A 13283-nucleotide genomic window follows, 5' to 3' on the forward strand; every position below is an offset into this window, starting at 1 on the left:
TTTGCTGCAAGACCTCACACTTTCAATATGCATAGCAGGCCAGAATTTCTGGGAATTAAACCCCTGAGAAGCAGCCTTTAGCAGATGGCTTTTGGGAGTTGCTGGATAGATATCCCAACACCCTCTCCCATTGCATGAGTTAACTCTGGGGTACATTTTCAACCCTGTCTCACAGAGTCCAAGGAAGAATTAATCACTTCTTGCAGTGCTTATTTACTTGATAATGCACCCTTTTTTTCAATTTATTTTATTGAAGTGTAATTGATTTATAATGTTAATTTACACTATACAGCAAAGTAATTCAGTTATACATATATATGAGTTATTTTTCATATTGTTTTCCATTATGGTTTATCACAGGATATTGAATACATATAGTTCCCTGTGTTATGCAGTAGGACCTTATTGTTTATCCATTCTATGTATAATAGTTTGCATCTGCTAATCCCAAACTGCCAAACCATCCCTTCCTCCTCACTCCACACCTAGCAACCATAGGTCTGTTCTCTAGCTCTGTGAGTCTTTTTCTTTTTCTTAGATAAATTCATTTGGGTCATATTATAGATTCCACATGTAAGTGATATAATATTTGCCTTTCTCTTTCTGACTTATTTCACTTAGTGTGAGAATCTCTAGTTGCATCCATGTTACTGTGAATGGCATTGTTTCATTCTTTTTATAGCTGAGTAGCATTCCAGTGTGTGTGTGTGTGTGTGTGTGTGTGTGTGTGTGTGTGTGTGTGTGTGTGTGTATGTATATACCACAAATATATACCATATCTTTATCCATTTCTCTGTTGATAGACATTTAGGTTGCTATTGTGAATACTGTTGCTATGAACATGGGTAGATAATGTACCCTTCTTTTGTTGCTTTTATCGTTGTTGTTGTTTGTTTTGCTTTTTTTTAGGGCCGCATATATGGCATATGGAGGTTCCCAGGCTAGGGGTTGAATAGGAGCTGTAGCTGCAGGCCTATGGCACAGCCACAGCGATGCAGGATCCGGGCCTTATCTGTAAACTTTCCTGCAGCTCACTGCAGTGCTGGCTCCTCAACCCACTGAGCCAGGCCAGGGATTGAACCCACATCCTCATGGACGCCATTCAGGCTTGTATCACTGAACTCCCGATAATGTACCCTTCTTTATTCATCCCTTTCTCTTTTTTTCCTACTTCTCCACTCCCCTACTTGCCTTCAAATCCTTTAGGATTTTGTCTGCTCAAGTAAAACCCCAAATATATTTTAATGCATTCATTTTCTCAGTACATCATTCAGAGTCTTATCAGAAAAAGAGAATCCCTGGAGTTCCCGTCGTGGCGCAGTGGTTAACGAATCCGACTAGGAACCATGAGGTTGCGGGTTCGGTCCCTGCCCTTGCTCAGTGGGTTAACGATCCGGCGTTGCCGTGAGCTGTGGTGTAGGTTGCAGATGTGGCTCGGATCCCACATTGCTGTGGCTCTGGCGTAGGCCGGTGGCTACAGCTCCGATTCAACCCCTAGCCTGGGAACCTCCATATGCCACGGGAGCGGCCCAAGAAATAGCAACAACAACAACAACAACAACAAAAGACAAAAGACAAAAAAAAAAAAGAAAAAGAGAATCCCTCCTAGGTATTTCAAACATAGGGCTTTAATACAAGAAATTGGTCATCAAGAGAAAATGGGTGATACTCAGATATCGGAAGCTCCTTCTGTCTTGAAACCAGTAGCCTACATTGGACCTAAGCAAAATAACACTCAGGGAAATCTTTATTGACTTCAAGACAAAGCAACAACCTCCTACTACCTGCTATTCACAGCTCTCCTTTGTTTTCGTTTAACTTTCATTTCTGTGAATATTTGATTCATGTCTATGTTCCTAATTTACAAATCCAAGAGAGTAGAAACAACATCTGTGTTTTGATCATACTTGTATCCCCAAAGCCAAGCACAATATCTGGCACTGAATAGGAGCTCTCTAAATGGCTGGTAGAAGAAATGACTGGATCAATATTGTGCTGAGCTGGCTTACACCAGCTCATGAAGACTAGTTGTGCAGTTTTCTTCTTAACCTCCTAACATATTCAGTGATATTGGGTTGGCAGTTTAAGATTGAACGTTGTAGGAGTGTTTACACCATAGAAATTAGCAAACACTGCAAATAATGGCTGTTTTGTTTGCAGAACTAGTTCTTTTTTAATAAAAAAAAATTTGGAGTTCCCATCATGGCGCAGTGGTTAATGAGTCCGACTAGGAACCATGAGGTTGCAGGTTCAACCCCTGGCCTCGCTCAGTGGGTCAAGGATCCGGATTGCCATGAGCTGTGGTGTAGGTTGCAGACGTGGCTTGGATCCCACATTGCTGTGGCTCTGGCATGGGCTGGTGGCTACAGCTCTGATTAGACCTCTAGCCTGGGAACCTCCACATGCTGCGGGAGCAGCCCTAGAAAAGGCAAAAAAAAAAAAAAAGAAAAAAAAAAGAAAAAAATTTTAAGTATAGTTGATTTACAATGTTGTGTCAATTTCTGCTATATAGCAAAGTGACCCGGTCACATATATACATTAAAATATATATATATTTATCTTCACACACACACACGCATGCACTTATATATATATGTATATGTATATATATATATATTTATTTACAAATTCTTTTTCTCATATTATCTTCCATCATGTTCTGTCCCAGGAGATTGGATATAGTTCCCTACGTTCGACAGCAAGACCTCATTGCTTATCCATTCTACATGCAATAGTTTGCATCAGCTCATCCCAAACTCCCAGTCCATCCCACTTCCTCCCCTTCCACCTTGGCAACCCGAAGTCTGTTTTCCATGTCTGTGATTATGCTTCTGTTCTGCAGATAATTTCATTTGTGCACATTTTAGATTCCACATATGCGATATCACATGGTATTTGTCTTTCTCTTTCCGACTTCATTTAGGATGAGAGTCTCTAGTTATATCCATGTTGCTGCAAATGGCATTATTTCATTATTTTTATGGCTGAATAGTATTCCATTGTGTAAATGCACCACATCTTCTTCATCCATTCATCTGTCAATGGACATTTAGGTTGTTTCCAGGTCTTGGCTATTGTGAATAGTGCTGCAGAAAACAAAGGGCTGAACTCATCTTTTTGAACTGTAGTTTTGTCTGGATATATGCCCAAGAGTGGGATTGTGGGGTGCATGTATCTTTTTGAATTGTAGTTTGTCCAGATATATGCCAGGAAGTGGGATTGCTGGATCACATGTTAGGTCTCTAAAATCTCCATACCATTTTCCATATGGTTGTGCCAGTTTACATTCCCACCAACAGTGTAGGAGAGCTCCCTTTTCTCCACACCTTCTCCAGTATTTGTTATTTGTAGACTTATTAATGATGGCCATTCTGACTGGTATGAAGTACCTCATTGTAGTTTTGATTTGCATTCCTCTAATAATTACTGATGTTGAGCATTTTTTTTCATGTGCCTGCTGGCCATCCTTATGTCTTTTTTGGAGAAATGTTTATTTAGGTCTTCTTCCCATTTTTCAGCTGGGTTGGGATTTTTGTTGTTGTTGTTGAATTGTATGAGTTGTCTATATATTTTAGAGATTAAGCCTTTGTTTGTTGCATCATTTCCGTAGACTGTCTTTTCTTTTTAATGGTTTCCTTTGCTGTGCAAAAGCTTGTCAGTTTGATTAGATCCCATTTGTTTATTTTTGTTTTTATTTCTATTGCTTTGGGAGACTGACCTAAGAAAACATTTGTATGGTTGAGGTCAGAGAGCATTTTGCCTATGTTCTTTTTTTAGGAGTTTTATGGTGTCTTGTCTTATGTTTAAGTCTTTATTTTTTTGCATAGCATGAGAATGTGTTGGAGAATTAGTCCTTAAACATTTATCAGCATACGACTAACTGAATCCTATCTAATGATGCAACATACACAATGCATCCATTTCCATAGCTCAATTATCATGATTTTTATGACAGTCTTAGCATCTGGCTGCATGATTGGTCGTGTAAATTCAAGGATGTCTACTGTAGATTATCTTTATCCCATTATTTAACAAATAGAAGGTCAGAAATAGCAAATTGGGTCAGCAACATGGTCATTATCTCCACCATTCATGGACACGTGGTTCTGGCCCCACAGCCTGCCCAGCAGCACATAGGACTCACAGAGGCATCCAGCCAAGTTGTATTTCAAATTTCTGTAAGCCCAGGCATGTGCTAATGTGACTCCAATCTTTCTGTAGATTCAGTATTTTAACATGGATTTATTTTTGTGCATAAGAAGTGAATGCTTTCCATGGGAGCCTCAGTTTCTGCTCTGTAACCTTTTCTAAGCACCAAGGAATACCATAGAGAAAATAGTAACTTCACCTACATGAATAAAATTGAAATTACTTAAAAAATTTTTTTTAGGGCTCTACCTGTGTCAAATGGAAGTTCCTGGGCTAGGGGTCAAATGTAAGCAGCAGATGCCTGCCCAGACCACAGCTCACAGCCACACCAGATCCTTTAACCCTCTGAGTGAGGCCAGAGACTGAACTCACATCCTCATGGATACTAGGTGGGTTCTTAACCCCTGAGCCACAATGAGAGCTCCTTAAATTACTTTTAAGAAAGGGAAGGGTTTGTGAGCATTAGAATATCTCATAAGGCTGCTGTTCGAACCAGTCTTTGCAGTTAGGTTGTAAAAGCATATTTTAGAAAGTGAGGAAATGGTTTAATATATTTTAAATTTAAAACCTGATCTCTCTTCTCATTTCCATACCATAGAAGAACTAGAAAAATACACATAAAAATTTTCTCCCACAATCTCTCTGTGACAGTCTCACCAGTTTTTTTTTTTCTTATTTTTTGGTACTAACCAGTATAAATATTAGATTTGTAATCAGAAAAAGTATATTATGGAGTTCCCTTCATGGCCCAGTGGTTAACAAATCCAACTAGGAAGCATGGGTTGCAGCTTCAGTCCCTGGCCTTGTTCAGTGGGTTAAGGGTCTGGCATTGCCATGAGCTGTGGTGTAGGCCGCAGATGTGGCTTGGATCTGGTGTTGCTGTGGCTCTGGCATTGCTGTGGCTCTGGCGTAGGCCGGCAGCAACAGCTCCGATTAGATCACTAGCCTGGTAACCTCCATATGTGGTGGATGCGGTCCTAGAAAAGGTACAAAGACAAAAAAAAAAAAAAAAAGAATAAGAAAAAAAAAAAGAAAAATTATATTATGAACTAAGATGCAGCAGACATTTTTTTTCCTTAGCATCCCCTTCCACGTCATGTAAAATTAGTAGGGATGTCACCATTGTGGTCTTTCTACCTTGCCTTTATGGGTGAGCACATAGTCAAGTCTGAGCCAATCACAGCACCACTTCCTCCTAACTCAGTGATCCACCCAGGGGTAGACATATGATCCCTGGGAAGCACCAAGACAGGTCCTTCCATGTGGCTTGACAAATGAATACTGGGAGACAGAAAATATCTCTCTCCCTTTTGAATTGTGAGCTATAGGGATATAGATCTGGGCTGTGAGAAGTTTTCTTCCCTTACTTGTGGAAGTTATCTTTCTGAGAATGAAGCCAAAATACCACACACACACAAAAAGAAATGAGACCTGAGCAGTAGCAGTGTCTAACAACATTGTTTAATCTCCTGGATTCCGCTATTCCTGAGGCCAAAACCATTATTGGACTTACATGAGCCAATGAACTTGCTTGTGGCTTAGGCTGCTTTCAGCCAGGATTCTCTCATTGGCAATTGTAACTATTTTTACTGCAAACAAAACAGAAAGACTGTGTGTTATGGCCAAAGATCAAAGTGGGTGAAATCTTATGTTATTTTACACAATCTACAGTACAAATATGGTCATTTTAATTAAGCTTTAATTTTCACATCAGTCTGTATAAGAGCAATCCTTTATCACTAAATCTTGAATCCAATGTAACAAATCAGTTATTGAGTATCAGTTTTCTCTGGTTAGTTAAGTGCTAGGATCCACACAGGTAAATGTGAAGGTTTCCATCTTTGTGGAACTTTTAATTAAATGAAATGGTTGGACAAGAAGAATGAAGATGAGGGGGAAGGGAGGAGAGAGAGAGAGACCTGTATAGTAGTGGTAGCCAGATTTGCATGCTAATCCTACCTTTGGAATTAATTTAAATGAGCACTTTTTTATGTGTCTCTTTTTCTCCAAATTATAAAATGAAGGGGTTCAGTAATTATCAAAGTATAGTCTAAGATCCTCTGGGTTCTCCATGAACCTTTCAGGGGGTCTATGAGATTGAAACTATTTTCATAGTAACATCAAAACATATTTGCTTTTTACAATCATTCTTTCAAAAATGTAAAGGTTTCCCAAATTGCATGATAAGTGATGACATCATCACTTTAACAGATAATGGAAATATTCTTGTATATTCTTCTGATGTCTATACTTTTTGCAGGTAGTAGGTTTAAGGTGTAAGTGTATATCTTCGGAGATGAACTCAGTTTGTTCTCATTACTCCTATTGTTCTCTCACTAGCAACCATAACCTCACTGATGTCTAATAATTTATTTCAAAATTCCTGAAGTTCCCTTGTACACACACAATATGCACCGGAAATGAGCATATTTTGTTGTCTTGTTTTTAAATACTATAATTTTTTAAAAACTCAATTTAAAGTTTTACTTAAATTATTTTAGAATTTATATTTTATTCTAGAATGAAAGAATATTTATATTTTCTTGTATTTAAAGATGGATCATTGACTTAAAAAAAGAGATATTAGAAGACATGTTTTCTGAACCCACAACCACACTGTCTAAAGATGCTGAAAAAGATGAAACTGATCACCAGACAATCCTCTGCCTCATGGAAGGGAGGAATATCTTGCAAAGAAACTGGGGAGAACTGTAAATCAGAAACAAAAATATAATGTGAGCCATATTTATAGATGTTAATTTACATTATTGTGGTTTGTACAACAGGACATTTCAAGTAGTATTTCGGTGCCAATTGAGACATCACTTTGAAAGGAAGCATTAAGAGGTTGAAGAAAAAAGAACTGAATATTTTAAGAATTGATGTGATGAGCTCTTTAAAAGTCAGAAACTGTTTGTTGCACATCTTTAAACTACACATGGAACAGCTATTGGTGCATCTTACAGGGTGAGTAATTCATTGGTCAGAGAAACACACACAACAGCTGACAAACAAATAAATCCTCTACAGTTGACATTGCTTAATGCCAGCTGCCTGAAAAGTCAGGTTGCAGTTTCATTTTCCAGTGATACAGTAACTCATCTATTAAAAAAATTAGCCTAGAGATCACGCTAATATCTCATCTGCAAACTTTCATTATATCTTATAAATGGATGAACCTAAAGATGAACTGGACTTGCTATTTTGCTTACATTGTGTGCATCAGCTCGTTATCACAAAGTATCTTTTTTGGTGAATGCTCAGCAACAAATACAGAAAGGGCTAAAATATTCAAATTTTAAGTATTTTTTTTTTTTGGATTTCACAGTTTAGTCCTGGTACAATAGTTTTGACATTTACATGTCTGATGCAAAAGCAATGCACTTTAGCATTAGGGCTGTGGCAGCAAACCTTTATCAATCATCAAATTCTTCACTACCACACAATCACAGGAACAAATAGCAATAATTAAAAAAATAAAAACAATAGGAGTTCCCGCCCTGGTGCATCAGGTTAAGGATCTTGCATTGTCTGCAGCCCCTTGGGTCACTGCTGAGGCATGGATTTGATCCGTGGCCTGGTGCAAAGGGTCAAGAATCCAGCAGTGCCACAACTGTGGCATAGGTTGCATCTGCAGCTTGGATTTGATCCCTGGCCTGGGAAGTTCCATGTGGTGCCAGTGCAGCTAAAAATAAAATTAATAAATAAATAAAAAGTCTTTTTAAATTAAACAAATAAATCATAATAAAAAATGAAAATAATAAATGCCAGTTTCACTTGAGTGTTCTTGACAAAGCAAATTGTTAATTTTATTAAATACCAACCCTCAGTATTCCTTGAGACAAAATGGGAAATATGCATGAAGCATTTTTCCTAATTTTGAAGTACCATAGTTGTCTTGAGGAAAAGCACTTGTGCAGTTTTTGAGTTATGAGCTGAACAAACTGATTTTTTTCATGGAACAGGATCTCTATTTGAAAAACTGCTGACAGACAAACCATGATTATCCAAACTTGGATATTTGGCAGATATTTTCTTGAAAATGAACTGTTAGACTGTCACATCAAGGAAAACAACTCACAGTATTTGTTGCCAGTGACAAAATTCAAGATTTTACATGAAAATGAGAATTTTGAAAAAATTTATAAGCACCACTGTGAGCTCAATACCATGAGTCTGATGCCGTAGATGTTTCTAATGAAATTGGTGGTAATGTTTACATATGTGGTTTTTGGTATTTTAATGGAATCTGCAGTATTTGGAAGATCTGCTTAACTCAGTGAACCAGTGTTTTCTATGATGAATCCATGATGTTATAAAATCATACATGGTTAAAAGATCCACTCAAAGTTCAAGGTAGACCAATGGATTATAATGCAACAAAATACTTAGCTTAATGAAACAAAGTTCATTGATACATCAGATTCCACATTGAAACTAATCTTTCAGAAACTACCTCTTGTCCTTTCATGGTGATAACAAAGTGAGAGCAAGTTCAATAGCCTAAGACCATTTCATGCTTTTTCTTGCATCATTCCTGCTAAAATACCATTAGAAAAATAAAGCATACAATATACTTTATTTATCATATCTCATGAAATGCCCCTCTCAGAAGTAGCTGGAATAGGGACACTTAAGAATCCAACACCACTTGGAAGCTGGCTAAGCCAGGACTCTCATCAAAACAGTCTCCAGTTCTTCTAACCATATCATGTGCTTGCAAAGACCCATCTTGTAAGAGAACCGTATTACCAGTAGAATTACATTTCATATAGGAAATCTTAATTCACCAATTGCTTTTATTATGTACACTTAGATAATCTCTAAGGTATCTATCCCAAAAGGAAATCCTAACTTGAGGATCAATAGATTCGTCTTTTTGCCAAATCCAGCCAACTGGTGATAGCTATCTGGATTCACCAGTCTGTGAAGGATCTGAAGCCAGAGAGGAATCGGTGTTGGCAGAAATGTCTGCTATGGCTGAGCACAGAGGGGGGAATGGTATATGTGTGCCATTTTTAAGGTGGCTTGTTTTTGCCTTCAAGATCTTACTGAAAAAGCAGTCTTCTCTTATATGAGATGCACGTAAGAAACATTATTGAAAGAGGTGTACATATTTTGCAACTATGCAAAATAAGATGTAATGATTTAAACAGAAATAAGCAGCACTTATTGAACTAACTTTGTAAGCACAAACCAAACAGTCGCAAATGTTTCATTCATTCACTCAAGAAACATTTTTAGGAGCCTGCCTTGGTCATGCAGGTCCTAGGGAAACCAATTGTAAAACTTGTTCCATGTCCCCAGACACTGTACAATCTAAGCTCCAAAAATGTAAAACCTTACTTTCTATAGAAGGGATAGCCTGGTTTTAGGTAAGTTTTCAAAATGAAAGTGATCTAATAGGATTAATATTATGGAATTATCTGACCCGAAAGCAGCCTTTTAATATTCGCAATAGCTTTCTGTTCCAAGACTTTGCAGACTCATGGCACAGGCCCTGAAGGAAATTGTATGCACACATTCAATTACCTTTATAGGTACAAATTATCCATTGCTCCTCTCTCTAATGAAAATATGACATGTTTACTTGCCTGAAATGAGGCCCATTATCCTCTGTAGCAGATGTGTAGCTGGATGGGTTGACATCAAATCCTGAGCTCTGACGGCTGCTATCCCTCTGTTTTGACATGTCTCCTGGCTTGTAATTCCTTCTTGAGTTACAAACAGAAGGATTACCCGTGGTAGTGTTCACACTGCTTGTGCAGTATGTGGTGGGTGATTTCTACACTGTAATTAATATTTTGGATCCTCACTCGTTGATCTGGCAAAGGAAAAATAGTAGCACATATTTGACAGTTGCAGTCCTGACTGGCCAAGCTAATTGTGTTGGAGGGAAGTACCTGTTCCCCAGAGTCTGTCCTGGTGACTTGGGACATGATCAAGTCTTTACTACACCAGTCATGACTGTACCACAGCGTGTGTTATCTCACCTTTGCAAAGGTCTTGAAGAAATCCACTGCAAAGTAGTGAACAAACATAATAAAAAATTTCTAGGATGTTTTCCATTGAGCCTGCTGTGTTTGTCCATACAGTACTGTTTAGCCATCAGAGGAACAGGAATACAAATAGGCAATAGGAAAGATAACAATCCATTGCAATAACAAAATCATCTTGAGTTGCCTTTTTGTTAAAACTTCCCCATTGGTCTTTGTGTCTGGAAGGCTGCCTGCTTGGAGACAAGGGCATGGGCTTTGTGGTTGAACAGCCATGGATTCAAATTCTAGTTCCCCATTTACTGTGTGTTCTTAGGCAAGATGTTTAACCTGAATAAGCCTCGTTTCTTATCTATGAAATTATGCTAGTGATACTTCCTGGGGCTGTTGTAAAGGGTAAATTACATATTAGACTCAATATGATTGGCACCAAGCTGGTACTCAATGGATGTTTTTATCCTTCCTCTTGAATCTGTATCACTTTATAGAATTTTGATGATAAGGGGAGTTTTTATGGAATCACCAAGTTTTTACATTTTAAAAAATTATTTCAGTGCCTTTGATAACTAAAGACTGGTTGTTTGGTTTTTGGTACAAGGTAAAACATTGACATGAAATGTTTTCATCCTTTGCACTATTTTTAACATTATATCTGTGACAATTATTTCTCCTCTCTCTCACCACTTTCTGCTCTTTAAAGTAGACAAACACTCACTTTTGCAAAGGTCTTGAAGAAATCAAGCCACAGCTATTTATCTTCCCCTTTGCTGCTGGTGGGGTGATGGGCTGTGTACAGTGCAGTTGTGACTGAGAGGAGCAATGACCTATCATTCCTTTCATCCAGCTTAGGAGGCCCCTCTGTCTTTTGGCCACTGACGCCAGCTGCTGCTCTCAAGTCTTTACTGGGCAGAGCAGTGGTGGTTTTAGAACACACATAGGAGATGAAGGCCATTCATTTGTCTAGTTCTTTTATAGAACCTTGGTCATTTTTACTCTGGCCAAAGGCTGCATGATTGGGGTAAGCCACATGGTGTTTCACCAACACGGCCAACCTCTGTGGTGCATAACAACCAACTGTCAGCTCTGGCTGCTGCCCATCTCTCAGCAGGGCAAAAAGAATCATTTCAGGCAAAGATGCTAGAAATGTCTGTGAAGAAGGGACATGGAGAGTCTTAGTTTCACATAGAATAAGCAACAGAACATTCCTCCTCTCTGCTCCCTAAATAGGGATGATCCATAGTATCTCAATATTCAAAGGGGATTGGTTGAGGCTGAGTGTAGCCAGGGGCTACTCTGGGGACCAGGGTAGGGGGATGGGGTGTGGGGGTGGGAAGGAAGTGATGTGAGAGATGGTTTCTAAAGCATCAGGAGCCAATGGGAGCTTGAGAGTGTCCCAGATGTATCCAGTGTCAACCCTTCTCAGTCTCCCTCAGTGGGGATGAGGTGGGTTGGAAGGGATACCTCTGCACAAGTTGGAAAACAGCCTGAAAACCCATTATTCATGTTTTCAGCAAAAACAATTCTTAAGTTGTACAATTAATTGTTCATATTTTGGCAAAAAGTATTCTTAGGGAGAAATTCCCGGCAAGTGGCTTTTATTTCTGTATTTTTTTTCCCTAGTGAATTTCAAAGTAGGGTATTTATAGCTTCTCACTGTTTTCATGAGTATAATTTTGTTTTTTAAGTGCTGCATTAGGCTTTCAGAGAATTTGTATTATTGTTGCTGTGGGCAGTGGAAAGAGTATAGAGTTTAAAGCCAAAAAGATCATGGTTCAAATCCTGGCTCGGCTACTCTCTTTATTATGTGAAAAAACCTCTCAGAATTCTATTTTTTGGAGATTTTATTTCTTCCTCTATAAAATGGTGACAACACTATTCTAGTGACTTACATTGTTTGTATATCCTGGATCCTTTCCTTTGTGGGCTATCTCGTCCCACCCACTGTTCATAAGATTCAGAAAGAGTTAACTACATGATAGGTTGGAAAATTATCTAACCTTGGCCAAAAGCTTCATCTTCCTGGCCATGATCATTATTTCAGAAACATGATCCAGGCCATGTCAAGGAACATCCACCAAGGGACTTTTCTGCCAAATCCATTAGGAAAATACCCCTTCTTCCTCTGGGGTTGCAAGTAGGATGACCAGTTCATCTGTATTTGCCCAGGACTTGCTCAGTTTTAGCAGTGAAGGTCCCCACATCCCAGGAAACCTCTTAATCCTAGATACAACAACATGATTGGTCATTCAAATCACAAGCTGTAAGAATGATTTAAAGCTGGAGTTGCTACAAGAGGCTTCATGGAAAAGTTGTCTCTGCAATGGATCCATCACACAGAGGAAAACAGTTGAGAGATGGAGGGGGAGAATCAAAGATCACATTTGAGCCCTTGGGCCCATAACTAACCTTGCTGTAACTCAGATGTGTTAGGTAACTTTGACTGGTTTACTTCCCAGATAAATAGACTTTTGCTTGAACTTGTTCATATGGGCACTCTGTCATTTGCAATCAAGAATCTTTATTATCATAGTCATGGAATATTGTCAAATTTTAACCTGATTAATGCAGAGCACCAGGCACTGAGAGGGAGAGGCTCCAGAATTTTCATCATAGCTCTGGCTAAGGGCAAACGTGACCTTGACTTACCATCCATCCCTCCTTATATCCATGACCTTTACCATGTAATTCTAGTGACCTCCCACTCTGACATGTCATTTCTCTGACTGATGGATATTATCTCTGGCTCTTTCTTTCTTTCATCCTGAGAAGAATATGACTGAAATTTTCTGTTAGAAGATGAAACCCGTGGAGCAGAGCTGATCAGCCAGTAGCCAGCTGAACCCGACAGACTCATGAAGTAAATTGATTGGCCATAGAGTTTGGGGAGAATTTATGCAGTCCTTTTGTGGCCATAGATAACCAACAAAAAGGCTAATCATGGAATGCTTACTATGTGCTGGGTGAAGTTCCTGGAGATTTTCATGTATTGTATCATTAATCTTCACGACAACTTACTAATATAGTAGTAATTCCACTTTACAGATGAAAAAAACTGAGGCACAATGAAGTTAAGAAACTTTCGTGCAGAAGAGCCAGGCTCAAAGAGAAGCAGTCTTATTTCAGAGCATTTTTTACCAC

Source organism: Sus scrofa, chromosome 13 (assembly GCF_054392235.1).
Source record: "Sus scrofa isolate SSC_HxYL_T2T_F1_AM1 chromosome 13, Sscrofa_HxYL_maternal_Yorkshire_Landrace_v2.0, whole genome shotgun sequence".
In the NCBI taxonomy this organism is placed as follows: Eukaryota; Metazoa; Chordata; class Mammalia; order Artiodactyla; family Suidae; genus Sus; species Sus scrofa.